This window comes from Bos grunniens, chromosome 7 (assembly GCF_055505025.1).
Source record: "Bos grunniens cultivar Pamir isolate PY7600 chromosome 7, Bosgru_T2T1.0, whole genome shotgun sequence".
Taxonomy (NCBI): Eukaryota; Metazoa; Chordata; class Mammalia; order Artiodactyla; family Bovidae; genus Bos; species Bos grunniens.
The window spans coordinates 63,850,972-63,865,689 of NC_141171.1; the positions used below are offsets into that span (position 1 = coordinate 63,850,972).

At 41.0% G+C, this 14,718-nt stretch overlaps 1 long non-coding RNA gene across 9 annotated transcripts in view; it reads left to right on the forward strand.

The window, feature by feature from the left end:
- LOC147369714 (uncharacterized) overlaps positions 1-14,718 on the forward strand; it is a 694,358-nt gene that overhangs the window by 643,538 nt on the left and 36,102 nt on the right. The window contains exon 6 of one of the 9 annotated variants that reach the window (XR_015167775.1): positions 1,189-2,208. The exons of the other annotated variants lie outside the window; for them this stretch is intronic. This is a non-coding gene — a long non-coding RNA (uncharacterized LOC147369714). Of the gene's footprint in view, positions 1-1,188; positions 2,209-14,718 lie in introns of those variants that run through there. 9 annotated transcript variants of the gene reach the window in all.

Sequence of the window (14,718 nt, forward strand, 5' to 3'; positions counted from 1 at the left end):
AGAGGACAAATGAATGGCAGCATGTCTTGAAAAATCACCTGGGGTGATAAAGTAGAATATAAATTATATAGCACAGGAGGTTCTGTGGAATAACGGTTGCCTCTTAAGCCTCTCCATTTTAGAAAGTCAGTGTCAACACTTGAGATGATCCATAGAAATGAAACCTAACAACTTACCATGCATAAAAAAGACACCATTAAAGAACAGAAAAAGGAGTAAAACTTACTATGTCTAGAAAGTAAAACCAGACATTTTGGAGGCAGATTGTCAGTGATGTTATTGTTGTTGTTATTCAATCACTAAGTTGTGTCTGATTCTTTGTGACCCCATGGACTGCAGCATGCTAGGCTCCCTTGTCCTTCACTATCTCCTTGAGTTTGCTCAAATTCATGTCCACTGAGTTGGTGAGGTTATCTAACCATCTCATCCTCAGTGTGAATAATCACTGATGAAAGTTTTAAATTTTTTTAGCCAAGACAGCTGTCAGTTATCTGAAACCCCCAGGTAGTCTAAACTCATATCATCTATGTGATTTATGGTTTCATTGTGATAGTTTTCATAACTTTGTGGGATGGCATGGAAGACTTCCCAGTCAGTGCTAAGTTAAACCAAACAATGTGGCTTCTTTGTTAACTGTAGCAAGAAAAAGTTTGTTTAAATGTGAGGAAAAGTTTCCAAAATAGAAAGGCAAGATTAGACTAGGTGATTCTTTGAAAGAGTTTCCACTCATTGAAGCTACTTTCTAATTTATGATTCTATGGCCAAGTATTTAAAGCAAGAATAACCAGACTCTTGAAAGGTAACTCCATCCAGTCTATTTTTTTTTTTTTTTTTGTTTAAATCTGGCCTATACCCAATCTACCCAGATGCATCACAGCTGACTCAATCCAGATGGCTCTTTGAAGCAGCCAAACTGAGCATTTCAGACATGCCACAAATTTGTATGCTGGAGATCCCAGACTCTTAAGCAAATAGTAAATCTGAGATGCCAATTACAGAAGCTCAGAGACCACAAGAATTAAAAGGGTAGGGACAAAATGTCAAGCAGTAGGGAGGAGTAGAGTTTAATAAGGAAAAAGTTCCCCCGTCTTCAACCAAGGTCAGGTATTTAACATATTTCTTTCATTAATGTTTATCCAATTTTTATTATTTGTTATCATTTAAAAAAAATTTACATTGTCTGAACAGCAAATGGACTTAGAAAAGGCAGAGGAACCAGAATTGAAGTTGCCAACATCCATTGGATCATCATAAAAACATGAGAGTTCCAGAAAAACATCTGTTTCTGCTTTATTGACTATGCCAAAGCCTTTGACTGTGTGGATCACAACAAACTGTGGAAAATTCTTCAAGAGATGGGAATACCAGACCACCTGACCTGCCTCCCGAGAAATGTGTATGCAGGTCAGGAAGCAACAGTTAGAACTGGACATGGAACAACAGGCTGGTTCCAAATCGGGGAAAGAGTACATCAAGGCTGCATATGTCACCCTGCTTATTTAACTTATATGCAGAGAACATCATGAGAAATGCTGGACTGGATTAAGCACAAGCTGGAATCAAGATTGCCAGGAGAAATATCAATAACCTCAGATATGCAGATGATACCACCCTTATGGCAGAAAGCGAAGAACTAAAGAGCCTCTTGAAGAAAGTAAAAGAGGAAAGTGAAAAAGTTGGCTTAAAACTCAACACTAGGAAAACTAAGATCATGGCATCCGGCCCAATCACTTCATGGCAAATAGACGGGGGAACAATGTAAACAGTGAATGACTTTATTTTGGGAGGCTCCAAAATCACTGCAGTTGGTGACTGCACCCATGAAATTAAGACACTTGCTCCTTGGAAGGAAAGCTATGATCAACCTAGAGAATATATTAAAAATCAGAGATATTACTTTACCAACAAAGGTCCATCTAGTCAAAGCTATGGTTTTTCCAGTAGTCATGTATGAGTGTGAGAGTTGGACTATAAGGAAAGCTGAGCACTGAAGGATTGATGCTTTTGAACTGTGGTGTTTGAGAAGATTGTTGAGAGTCCCTTGGACTGCAAGGAGATCCAATCAGTTGATCCTAAAGGAGATCAGTCGTGAATATTCATTGGAAGGACTGATGCTGAAGCTGAAACTCCAATACTTTTGTTATCTGATGTGAAGAACTGACTTACTAGAAAAAACGCTGATGCTGGGAAAGATTAAAGGTGGGAGGAGAAGGGGACAACAGAGAATGAGATGATTGGACGGCATCACTCAATGGACATGAGTTTGAGTAAGCTTCAGGAGTTGGTGATGGACAGGGAAGCCTGGTGTACTGCAGTCCATGGAGTCACAAAGAGTCGGATACGACTGAGCGACTGAACTGAATTGAACTGAACAGCAATATCTCTCAGAATACTGTGTTCAGTGTTCTTATTTAAGAAGCAATTTACCAGTGGGAAGGAGAGAATTTATAAAATGTTTTGTCATCTTAACAGTCTAAAAAATATTTGGGTGCATAGTCAAAATATTCGCTTTCTTTAGCAGACTAGACTGTTAAAGCTAAATTTTAACTGTTTTTAGCTTTATAAATTAAAACTTTACCAGGGGCTTCGCTGGTAGCTCAGCTGGTGGAGTCTATATGCAATGCAGGAGACCTCGGTTTGATCCCTGAATTGAGAAGATCCCCTGGAAAATTATTGTTTTCCTATGATTATTTTCCTATCTCACTTAGAAAATACCTTATCAACTCAGAGGGACCATATTTCATCCCATAATTATGAAATACAGGCTTGGAGACAGCTATGTAACTAGAATTCATGATATTATGTCCTTCCTGTCTGTTCAAATCTGCTCATGTGACCTGTTAATAATAAGATCTTAGTGGTTTTGAAAAATTTCCCAGTGAGTTTAAACTTACTAATAAATGAGTCAAATAAAATAGATGGACACTAGGCTGAGGAAGTGACTACAAGTCAGGTTAATCACTGGGGCTTAAGATGTTTCTATCTGGTTTCCACAGAGAAAGGAAAACCAAGAGTATGACTGAATGAATTGGAGATTGTAAATAATCCAGAGGTGCCCTCAGATGCTGAAAAGAAAAGCCCAGAGATTGGCCACAGCCACTCAGCTTGGTCTCCCCCTTTTGGGAGAAGATATCAGAGGAGCCTGGCAGGCTACATGAGGTCACAAGAGTCAGACAGGACTTAGTGACTAAATAGCAATAACAGCAACATGTTCCTAGGAGAGGAAAGAGCAATGTCAGAGACAAGATATCTCAGGTTATAAAAATTCTGCCAGTGGAATCACACAGAATTGAATGCAAGTTCTGACTTTAGCCAGTATTAATTCTTCAAACCTGGCACTTCATTCTCTGTTTCCATTTTCTTACCTAAAACAGGGTTGGTGAAGAAGATTAAGATACTGCTATATAAAATATTTGTACAACATTTGACAACTAAGCAGGTTAATGGGTATTTTGCAATTTTTACATATGTTTTAGAAATAAATTTATTTATTTTTAATTAAAGAATAGTACCTCTACAATTGTGCGGTAGTTAGAGCATTCTTTGGCATTGCCTTTCTTTGGGATTGGAATGAAAACTGACCTTTTCCGTCCTGTGGCCACTGCTGAGTTTTCCAAATTTGCTGGCATATTGAGTGCAGCACTTTCACAGCATCATCTTCAGGATTTGAAATAGCTCAACTGGAATTCCATCACTTCCACTAGGTTTGTTCGTAGTGATGCTTTCTAAGGCCCACTTGACTTCACATTCCAGGGTGTCTGGCTCTAGGTCAGTGATCACACCATAGTGATTATCTGGGTTGTGAAGATCTTTTTTGTACAGTTCTTCTGTGTATTCTTGCTACCTCTTCTTGATATCTTCTGCTTCTGTTAGGTCCATACCATTTCTGTCCTTTATCGAGCCCATCTTTGCATGAAATGTTCCCTTGGTATCTCTAATTTTCTTGAAGAGATCTCTAGTCTTTGCCATTCTGTTGTTTTCCTCTATTTCTTTGCATTGATCACTGAGGAAGGCTTTCTTATCTCTTCTTGCTATTCTTTGGAACTCTACATTCAGATGCTTATATCTTTCCTTTTCGCTTCTCTTTTTTTCACAATTGCACTCATCTCACATGCTAGTAAAGTAATGCTCAAAATTCTCCAAGCCAGGCTTTAGCAATATGTGAACTGTGAATTTCCTGATGTTCAAGCTCCTTTTAGAAAAGGCAGAGGAACCAGAGATCAAATTGCCAACATCCGCTGGATCATGGAAAAAGCAAGAGAGTTCCAGAAAAACATCTATTTCTGCTTTATTGACTATGCCAAAGCTTTTGACTGTGTGGATCACAATAAACTGTGGAAAATTCTGAAAGAGATGGGAATACCAGACCACCTTACCTGCCTCTTGAGAAACCTGTATGCAGGTCAGGAAGCAACAGTTAGAACTGGACATGGAACAACAGACTGGTTCCAAATAGGAAAAGGAGTACATCAAGGCTGTATATTGTCACCCTACCTATTTAACTTATATGCAGAGTACATCATGAGAAACGCTGGGCTGGAAGAAACACAAGCTGGAATCAAGATTGCCAGGAGAAATATCAATAACCTCAGATATGCAGATGACACCACCACCCTTATGGCAGAAAGTGAAGAGGAACTCAAAAGCCTCTTGATGAAAGTGAAAGAGGAGAGTGAAAAAGTTGGCTTAAAGATCAACATTCAGAAAATTAAGATCATGGCATCCGGTCCCATCACTTCATGGGAAATAGATGGGGAAACAGTGGAAACAGTGTCAGACTTTATTTTTTTTTGGCTCCAAAATCACTGCAGATGGTGATTGCAGCCATGAAATTAAAAGACGCTTACTCCTTGGAAGGGAAGTTATGTCCAATCTAGATAGCATATTGAAAAGCAGAGACATTACTTTGCCAACAAAGGTCCATCTAGTCAAGGCTATGGTTTTTCCTGTGGTCATGTATGGATGTGAGCATTGGACTGTGAAGAAAGCTGAGTGCCAAAGAATTGATGCTTTTGAACTGTGGTGTTGGAGAAGACTCTTGAGAGTCCCTTGGACTGCAAGGAGATCCAACCAGTCCATTCTGAAGGAGATCAGCCCTGGGATTTCTTTGGAAGGAATGATGCTAAAGCTGAAACTCCAATACTTTGGCCACCTCGTGTGAAGAGTTGACTCATTGGAAAAGACTCTGATGCTGGGAGCGATTGGGGGCAGGAGGAGAAGGGGACAACAGAGGATGAGATGGCTGGATGGCATCACTGACTCGATGGACGTGAGTCTGGGTGAACTCTGGGAGTTGGTGATGGACAGGGAGGCCTGGCGTGCTGTGATTCATGGGGTGGCAAAGAGTCGGACACAACTGAGCGACTGAACTGAACTGAGCTCTAGAATATTGTGTTGGTTTCTGCCAAACATCAACATGCATCAGCCATAGATATACCCATGTCCCCTCTCTCTTGAACCTCCCTCCACTTTCTCCCCATCCCACCCCTCAAGGTTGTTAGAAGCCTAGTTTGAGTTCTCTGAGTCACACAGCAAATTTCCACTGGCTATCTGTTTTACATATGGTTATATATGTTTCCATGTTATTCTTTCTTACATCCTATCCTCTCTGTTCTCCCCCACCATGTCCATAAGTCTGTTCTCTTACATCTGTATCTCTATTGCTACCCTGCAAATAGGTTCATCAGTATCACCTTTCTAGATTCCATATATAGGCATTAATATATGATATTTGTTTTTCTCTTTCTGACTTACTTCATTCTGTATAATAGGCTTTAGGTTCATCCACCTCATTAGAACTGACTCAAATGCATTCCTTTTAATGGCTGAGTAATATTCCATTGTACATATGTACCACAACTTCTTTATCCATTCATCTGTCAGTGGGCATCTAGGTTGCTTCAGTGTGCTAATTATTGCAAATAGTGCTGCAGTGAACATTGGGGTATGTGTGTCTGTTTCAGTTTTGGTTTCCTCAGGGTATATTCCTAGTTGTGGGATTGCTGGGTCATATGGTGGTCTTATTCCTAGATTTTAAGGAATCCTCCTACCATCTTCCATACTGGCTGTATCAATTTACATTCCCCCCAAAAGTGCAAGAGGGTTCCTTTATCTCCACACCGTTTCCAACATTATTTGTTTGTAGATTTTTGATGAGGCCATTCTGACCAGTGTTAGGTGATATGTCATTGTAGTTTTGATTTGCATTTCTCTAATAATGAGCAACATTGAGCATCTTTTCATGTGTTTGTTAGAAGACATCTGTATGTCTTCTTTGGAGAAATGTCTGTTTAGGTCTTTTGCCCATTTTTTGGTTGGGCTGTTTGTTTTTCTAGTATTGAGTTGCATTAGCTGTTTATATATTTTTGAGGTTAATCCTTTGTCAGTTGTTTCATTTGCTATTGTTTTCTCCCATTCTAAGGGTTCTCTTTTTATGTTGTTTATAGTTTCCTTCAGTGTGCAAAAGCTTTTAGGTTTAATTAGGTCCCACTTGTTTATTTTTATTTCCATTACTCTAGGAGATGAGTCATAGAGGAGCTTGCTGTGATTTATGTCATAGAGTGTTCTGCCTATGTTTTCTTCTAAGAGTTGTATAGTTTCTGGTCTGGTCTTACATTTAGGTCTTTAATCCATTCTGTGTTTATCTTTGAGGCTTCCCAGGTGGTGCCAGTGGTACAGAACCTGTCTGCCAATGCAGGAGATGTAAGAGATATGGGTTCAATTCCCTGAATAGGAAAGATCCCCTGGAGAAGGAAAAGGCAACTGACTCCAGTATTCTTGCCTGGAGAATTCCATAGATAGAGGAGCCTGCTAGGCTACAGACCATAGGGATGCAAAGAGTTGGACATGATTGAAGTGACTTAGCACACATACTCTTAGAAGGTGTTCTAATTTCATTCTTTTACACATAGCTGTCAATTTTCCCAGCAGCTTTGGGATACTTGTTGGATACTGTCTTTGCCCCATTGTCTATTCTTGCCTCCTTTGTTAAAAATAAGGTGCCCATAGGTGTGTGGGTTTATTCTCTAGATTCTCTAACTTGTTCCATTGCTCTATATGTCTGTTTTTGTGCCTTATTGGATACTGTCTTTGCCCCATTGTCTATTCTTGCCTCCTTTGTTAAAAATAAGGTGCCCATAGGTGTGTGGGTTTATTCTCTAGATTCTCTAACTTGTTCCATTGCTCTATATGTCTGTTTTTGTGCCAGTACCATACTGTCTTGCCGACTGTAGCTTTGTAATATAGTCTGAAGTCAGGAAGTTTGATTCCTTCAGCTTCATTTTTCTTTCTCAAGATTGCTTTGGCTATTCAGAGTTTTTTATGTTTTTTTTTTGTTCTAGTTCTGTGAAAAATGCCATTGGTAATTTGATAATGATCACACTGAATCTGTAGGTTGCATTTGATAGTATAGGGATTTTCACAATGTTGATTCTTTAGACCCAGGAACATGGAATATCTCTCCATATGAATTTTTAGTTTTTAAAAAATTTTTAAATTTTTAATAGGATAATTGCTTTACAATATTGTGTTGGTTTCTGCCATATATCAACATAAATAAGCCATAGGTATACATATGTCCTCTCCCTCTTGAACCTCCAATGGCTATTTTTAATATAATCAATGAAAAAAGACAGTGAATGAATCAAAAAATAAAGAAAAACAATAATGAAAGCAAATATTAGCTTTATCTATTGTATAGCAACCATGTTTCTGAGAATGCTATATTTCCTTCAAGTAGAGAATCAAATTACATTGAAAGGCCCTTACTATTAGCTAAGGTGTGACTCTTTGAATGTGTATAGCCTGCGGCTTTTTGGAGTAGCTCTTGATATTTATGTTTGCACTAAGCCACATCATTGAAAAAGCAAGAGAGTTCCAGAAAAACATCTATTTCTGCTTTATTGACTACGCCAAAGCTTTTGACTGTGTGGATCACAAGAAACTGTGGAAAATTCTGAAAGAGATGGGAATACCAGACCGCCTGACCTGCCTCTTGAGAAACCTGTATGCAGGTCACGAAGCAACAGATAGAACTGGACATGGAACAACAGACTGGTTCCAAATAGGAAAAGGAATTCGTCAAGGATATATTTTGTCACCCAACTTATTTAACTTATATGCAGAGTACATCATGAGAAACGCTGAGCTGGAAGAAGCACAAGCTGGAATCAAGATTGCCGGGAGAAATATCAATAACCTCAAATATGCAGATTACACCACCCTTGTGGCAGAAAGTGAAGAAGAAGTAAAGAGCCTCTTGAAGAAAGTGAGAGAGGAGAGTGAAAAAGTTGGCCTAAAACTCAACATTCAGAAGATGAAGATCATGGCATCCAGTCCCATCACTTCATGGCAAATAGATGGGGAAATAGTGAAAACAGTGGCTGACTTTATTTATTTATTTATTTATTTTTTTTGGCTCCAAAATCACTGCAGGTGGTGATTGCAGCCATGAGATTAAAAGACGCTTACTCCTTGGAAGGAAAGTTATAACCAACCTAGACAGCATATTAAAAAGCAGAGACATTACTTTGTCAACAAAGGTCCATCTAGTCAAGGCTATGGTTTTTCCAGTAGTCATGTATGGGTGTGAGAGTTGGACTATAAAGAAAGCTGAGTGCCAATGAATTGATGCTTTTGAACTGTGGTGTTGGAGAAGACTCTTGAGAGTCCCTTGGACTGCAAGGAGATCCAACCAGTCCATCCTAAAGGAAATCAGTCCTGAATATTCATTGGAAGGACTGATGCTGAAGCTGAAACTCCAATACTTTGGCCACCCCATGTGAAGAGCTGACTCATTAGAAAAGACTCCGATGCTGGGAAAGATTGAAGGCAGGAGGAGAAAGGGAAAATAGAGGATGAGATGGTTGGATGGCATCAGTGACTCGATGGACATGAGTTTGGGTAAACTCCGGGAGTTGGTGATGGACAGGGAGGCCTGGCGTGCTGCGGTTCATGGGGTTGCAAAGAGTCGGACACGACTGAGTGACTGAACTGAACTGAAGCCACATTTGATGACAGATATATGTCTTAAAGTGTCATGGGACCTACAGAGGGAAGATGACTTATCCCACTGTTGGTTCACCCTTAGCTCCCTGACTTTTCAGGTTTGCGTGATTAATTTTTGGGTGATCTCAGTCTGGGAGTGAGAAGATGGCATGACTAAAGACAGTTTTTGCCATGGGGCAGAGTTAAGACCTGTCACTACCGTTGTTCTTATTTAACCCATAACAACCACCACTCTCCTATTTGCATTTTTCCCTGCATGACTAGCATCTGTCCTCTTCTTCTGTGAAGTTGAACACATCCAACATGTTTTGAGGGCTTCCCTGGTGGCTCAGACAGTAAAGAACCCACCTGCAATGCAGAAGACCCTGGTTTGATCCATGGGTCAGGAAGCTCCTCTGAAGGGAATGGCTACCTTCCCTGGTAAATTGTATTCTTGCCTGGTAAACCCCATCAACAGAAATGCCCAACAGTCCACAGAGTCACAAAGAGTCAGAGATGAATGAACTGCTAACATATATATACAACATGTTGGCTATAGTATTTCATTATATTAAGTCTACTCCTTCTAATAGTCCTCTAAGGCCTCTGGAATCTAATGCCTGATGATCTGAGGTGGAACTCATAGAAAAATAATACAAATAAAGTACATAATATATGTAGTGTGCTGGAATCATCCTGAAACCATCCCCCCTTCCAGGTCCATGGAAAAATTGCTTCCCACCAGACCGGTCCCTGGTGGCCAAAAAGGTTCGGAACTGTTGCTAAGGGGCTAATCAAGTTTAACAAAGGGCACATACTGAAACAATAGGACAACTGTTACAAGGCCATGTTTTACATGTTAAAGCTCTAATAGTACATACGCTTACATAACATTACATTCTATTGATGAGGGATCTGAGGTCCAGGAAAGACCAGGTCACGTGGCTGAGAAGAAGGGAGTTATTTTTCAAGCTCCAGTGTTCTGACTGTAAGTTCAGTGTTGTTTCTGTTCCTTTTGGCCTGAATGTTTTGACTTGAGAAGTTGAGATGAGAGAATGTTGCATGTGGTAGGGATAATCAGGGAAAACTTCTGGGCAGAAATGAGCCTCAAAGGCCTTATAGACAATGGCTGGGCCAGGGGAGCATTTGAAACCAGGCTAAGCCACACACATCCTAGCTTGAGGATAAACACTCACACCTTGCATTTTGGGGTGGAAAATCCTAAGTGTCTCATTTGAAATTCTTTTTATCCTCATGCCACAATGTTATTTTCTAGCACGGAATACTTTCCTGCACAGTTGGTGGTCTGGCTACAGTGACTAATTTAATCTTTCACTGAATATATTCTCTCAAATACAGTATCTTGGTTGACAGTTATTAAATGCCTGGTTGACACTAGACATCAAAGAATTGGGGAACAAACACAAGGTACTGCAGATTCATTTAGCAATCAAAGATAACTGCTGGATAAATAGCGACCAGTGTAGATTTATTTTCAGCGTGAATGGGCAGTTGCTACGTGAATTGCAATTCCTGAAGTTGTCCTCTTCACCAGCCTGCCAGAACACTCCAGAGGCCCTTGTTTGAGACCTTTCAGAGATGGGCTTTTAAATTCTTACTGCTGCTTAACGATTGGCCCTTTTGGATGCCAAAATGCATTTTCCTCTCATATCTTTTGTGCTTTTGTATTTTCCTGTTACTCTGGCTGGTGTCAGTTCATTTTAGTTCAGTCGCTCAGTCCTCTCTTTGTGACCATATGGCCTGCAGCACACCAGGCTTCCCTGTCCATCACCAACACCCAGAGCTTGCTTAAACTCATATCCATTGAGTTGGTGATGTCATCCAACCATCTCATCCTCTGTCATCCCCTTTTCCTCCTGCCTTCGATCTTTCCCAGAATCAGGGTCTTTTCCAATGAGTCAGTTCTTTGCATCTGGTGGCCAAACAACTGGAGCTTCAGCTTCAGCATCAGTCCTTCCAACGAATATTCAGGACTGATTTCCTTTAGGATGGACTGGTTGGATCTCCTTACAGTCCAAGGGACTCTCAAGAGTCTTCTCCAACACCACAGTTCAAAAGCACCAATTCTTCGGTGTTCAGCTTTCTTTATGGTCCAACTTTCACATCCATATATGACTACTGGAAAAACCATAGCTTTGACTAGACAGACCTCTGTTGGCAAAGTAATGTCTCTGCTTTTTAATACGCTATATAGCATCCGTTAAATTTATAAATTCCTGGGCGCTAAGACTACCTGTGAAAAAGGGGTATGTTAGTGGTATCATCATATCCCCACCTTCCTTCCCAACCTCAACAACATCAATTGAAGAACTAGGAGAGTGGTAGCTGATCTAGAGTGTCAGGAGAGATCTCATAAAATCATGCTCTTTGTTCTGCTGCTCTTTGTCCTCTGCATTGAAAGTATTTCTTGGAGATGCTCTTACCCAAATTGTCACCTCTTAATCATATAGTGTAGACCTTTGCTCCAACTTGGGCTTCCCTGGTGGCTCAAGAGGTAAAGAATCTGCCTGCAATGCAGGAGACCTGGGTTTGATCCCTGGGTTGGGAAGATCCTCTGGAGAAGGAAATGTCAACCCACTCCAGTATTCTTGCTGGAGAATCCATGGACAGAGGAGCCTGGTTGGCTACAGTCCATGGGGTCACAAAAAGTTGGACACAATTTAGTGACTATCACTTTCACTTGCTCCATTATATCTTACAGAAGGTTGAATTAACTGGTGACACAAGTAAAATTCATTGTATGCCATCTTGATCATAAAGTATGATTAGTATTTAGCAAAAAGGAAAGGAGAGTCAGGTAGCAAAAATATAAGATGTCCAGGACTGGTGGAGCCAGTGGTCAACAAAGGAGTCCATTCCCTGGCCTAAAGTTATTCTCCTTTATCACTATCATCATCTTTTTCTCTTTTGTGAAGGACCAATCTTTCAGGCCAAACTTAAAACATCCATCAACCTGACTGGTCCTTGGCCCCCCATTTGTAACTTCTTAGTACTTTAAAGTTTGTAAATCAGTGTCCTATTTATGTTCATCTGATCCCCAGGACAACTCAGAGAGAGACAATACTATTTAGTTCTCTTATGCAAATAAGAGAACTCAGCTCAGTGACTTAAAGGAGGCTGGGAAGGATTTGGGATCCAAATCCAGGCCTGTAACAGGCCTGTTACGAGTTCTCTTCTTTGAACTAGGTCTATCCCTTGTCTTCATCTCTTTACTCCTTTCCAATTCGCCTTTGCTGTCTAGGTAACCAAGGCCTCATCCTCGACCCTAGTCTTGCAGGATACTACAAAGAGCCCAAGTCTGGGCAGACTTGTCTGAAGTCTCAACAGTTTCCCCTTCCCACTCAACATCGTTTATCCCTGCTCTGACATTCTAAAATGGCTATTAATGGCTATTATTGTGTTTGCCTGTTAGTGAGTGATTCTAGATGAATAATTGTATACATCAGGAATTTCAGCCATCACAATGCTAGAGATCTTGTGTCAGTCTCTTTTTTTTTTTTTGAGAGGATTAGTAGGACTTAGTATTTTGGTTTGGGCTTTCTTTTTTCATGAACAATACATAACCTTACATATGTTATCTGACAGTAATCAAAAAAGTAAGTCAAATTTCCCTCAGACTTCATCATTTAGAAACTGGCAATAATATATGTACAGGAAAAACTTTGTGGTTAATAGACTTTTACTGCAGGAAGAGAGACTCCTTCTGGGGCCTGAGAGTGGACTCTTGTCTAATACTCGGAAATGACACATGCTGACAAAGCAAGAGACTATTGGGAAAGACCCCCCTACCCCAGGTGGAGAACAGTAGGGTAAGGGAATCCAGGAGAACTGTTCTGCCTGGTGGCTCCCAGTCTCGGGTTTTATGGTGATGGGATTAGTTTCCGCATTGTCTTTGGCCAATCACTCTGACTCAGGGTCCTTCCTGGTGGCACACACATTGCTCAGCAAGGATGGATGCCAGCAAGAAGGATTCTCAGTGGTGGTCGGACATGTGGTGGTTCCTTTTGACTTTTCTCAAACTTTTCCGGTGGGTGGTGGCTTCTTAGTTCCGTGTTCCTTACTAGAACCTCCTGTTTTAAATTAACTCACGCCAATGGTTACTTTGGTGCCTGGTCAGGGTAGGTGGTTTGGGCTTCCCCTAACACTTTGGGTAAGTCCATTCAGCTGGTTGTGTCTCAGCTTCCTTGTCCTCAAAATCAGTAGCCATAGTAGTGACCTTACTGTTCTGAGAATGAAATGAGATGATGTGAGTAAGGCAATGGTGCAAATAAATCTTGAGTGGATATTAATAATATAGCCCAGGTCTGTCAGAGTGCAGAAACTGTCATCTTTCTTTGTTTTTGTTGCCATCTCTCCAACCAAGGGGACTTAGGGACAGAAGTACTTGCCTGCCCACCACTGTTCACACCTAACCCCCATACGACTCAGTATTTTCTTTCTGACCCCATAGTATGAAAATGACCTCAGGCGGTATGAATATACAATTGTATACACAAGAGAGGTAGGTTACAGTTGTCTGATATTTCTGTCTCAACTCTGGGATTTCAAAAAGAAAACAAAACATATACAGTTTATTTTCTCATTGGTGTGACTCTTTTTTTAAGTTAAATCATAATTTCCTTTTTAACCCTTTAGCTTGTTCAGACTTGTTCTGAAAAACAAAATGTTTCCACTGGTCTGGGGTGAGGAAGCACTCTGTAAATACAGATCTTCCAAAATTCCATAGGAAGGAATAAGTGTGATTGAACTGTGAAGTTATAAGGAAAGTTAGAGAAAATGGAAGCCTGCCCTGTGAGAGGGACAGCTGAAAAGGGAAGGTGTGGGAGGGGCATTATTGAAGTGGAAACAATTTTTCATTAGAATAATAATCAGGAAAGAAATAAGATGGTGTGATGAGAGTAAGAAATCACCCAGATATGTGACCTACTCTGATAGTAAAGGAATAGGGTAAATCAATATATTAACATGCTCATAAGTACAAAGCTGTGACCCAAGAGTGGAGGATGGTTTCCTGGATCGCTGTGGACAAGGTTGTCATTCCCACTGTGAGTGAGGTCAGTGCAAACCTTGCTGAAAGCCTGTGGCTGGGGGAGCAGGCTGACCCACCCAGGGGAGCTCTGGAGGAGGCTTCTGTTTCATAGCACCTCCAGCTGGTGCTAGTGGTAAAGAACCACTCCTGCATTGGCGGGAGACCAAGAGATGTGAGTTTGATTCCTGGGTTGGGAGGATCCCCTGGAGAAGGGAATGGCACCCCATGCCAGTATTCTTGCCTGGAAAATTCCATGGGTAGAGGAGCCTGGTGGGCTACATTCCATGGGGTAGCAAAGAGTCAGACAACTGAACACACATACCATCCCCCAAACCCCTCTAAGATTAGTTGTATGGGTAGATGTGTGCTTCACAGTCCTCTACAAAGGGAATATCCATCACACCAATGCTTTCCTTGAAGCTAAACTCTAAGGCACTGAGGCCATCTGGCCATACTTTCTGCTGCTGCTAAGTCGCCTCAGTTGTGTCCGACTGTGCGACCCCATAGATGGCAGCCCACCAGGCTCCCCCGTCCCTGGGATTCTCCAGGCAAGAACACTGGAGTGGGTTGCCATTTCCTTCTCCAGTTCATGAAAGTGAGGAGTGAAAGTGAAGTCACTCAGTCGTGTCCAACTCTTAGCGACCCCATGGACTGCAGCCTACCAGGCTCCTCCGTCCATGGGA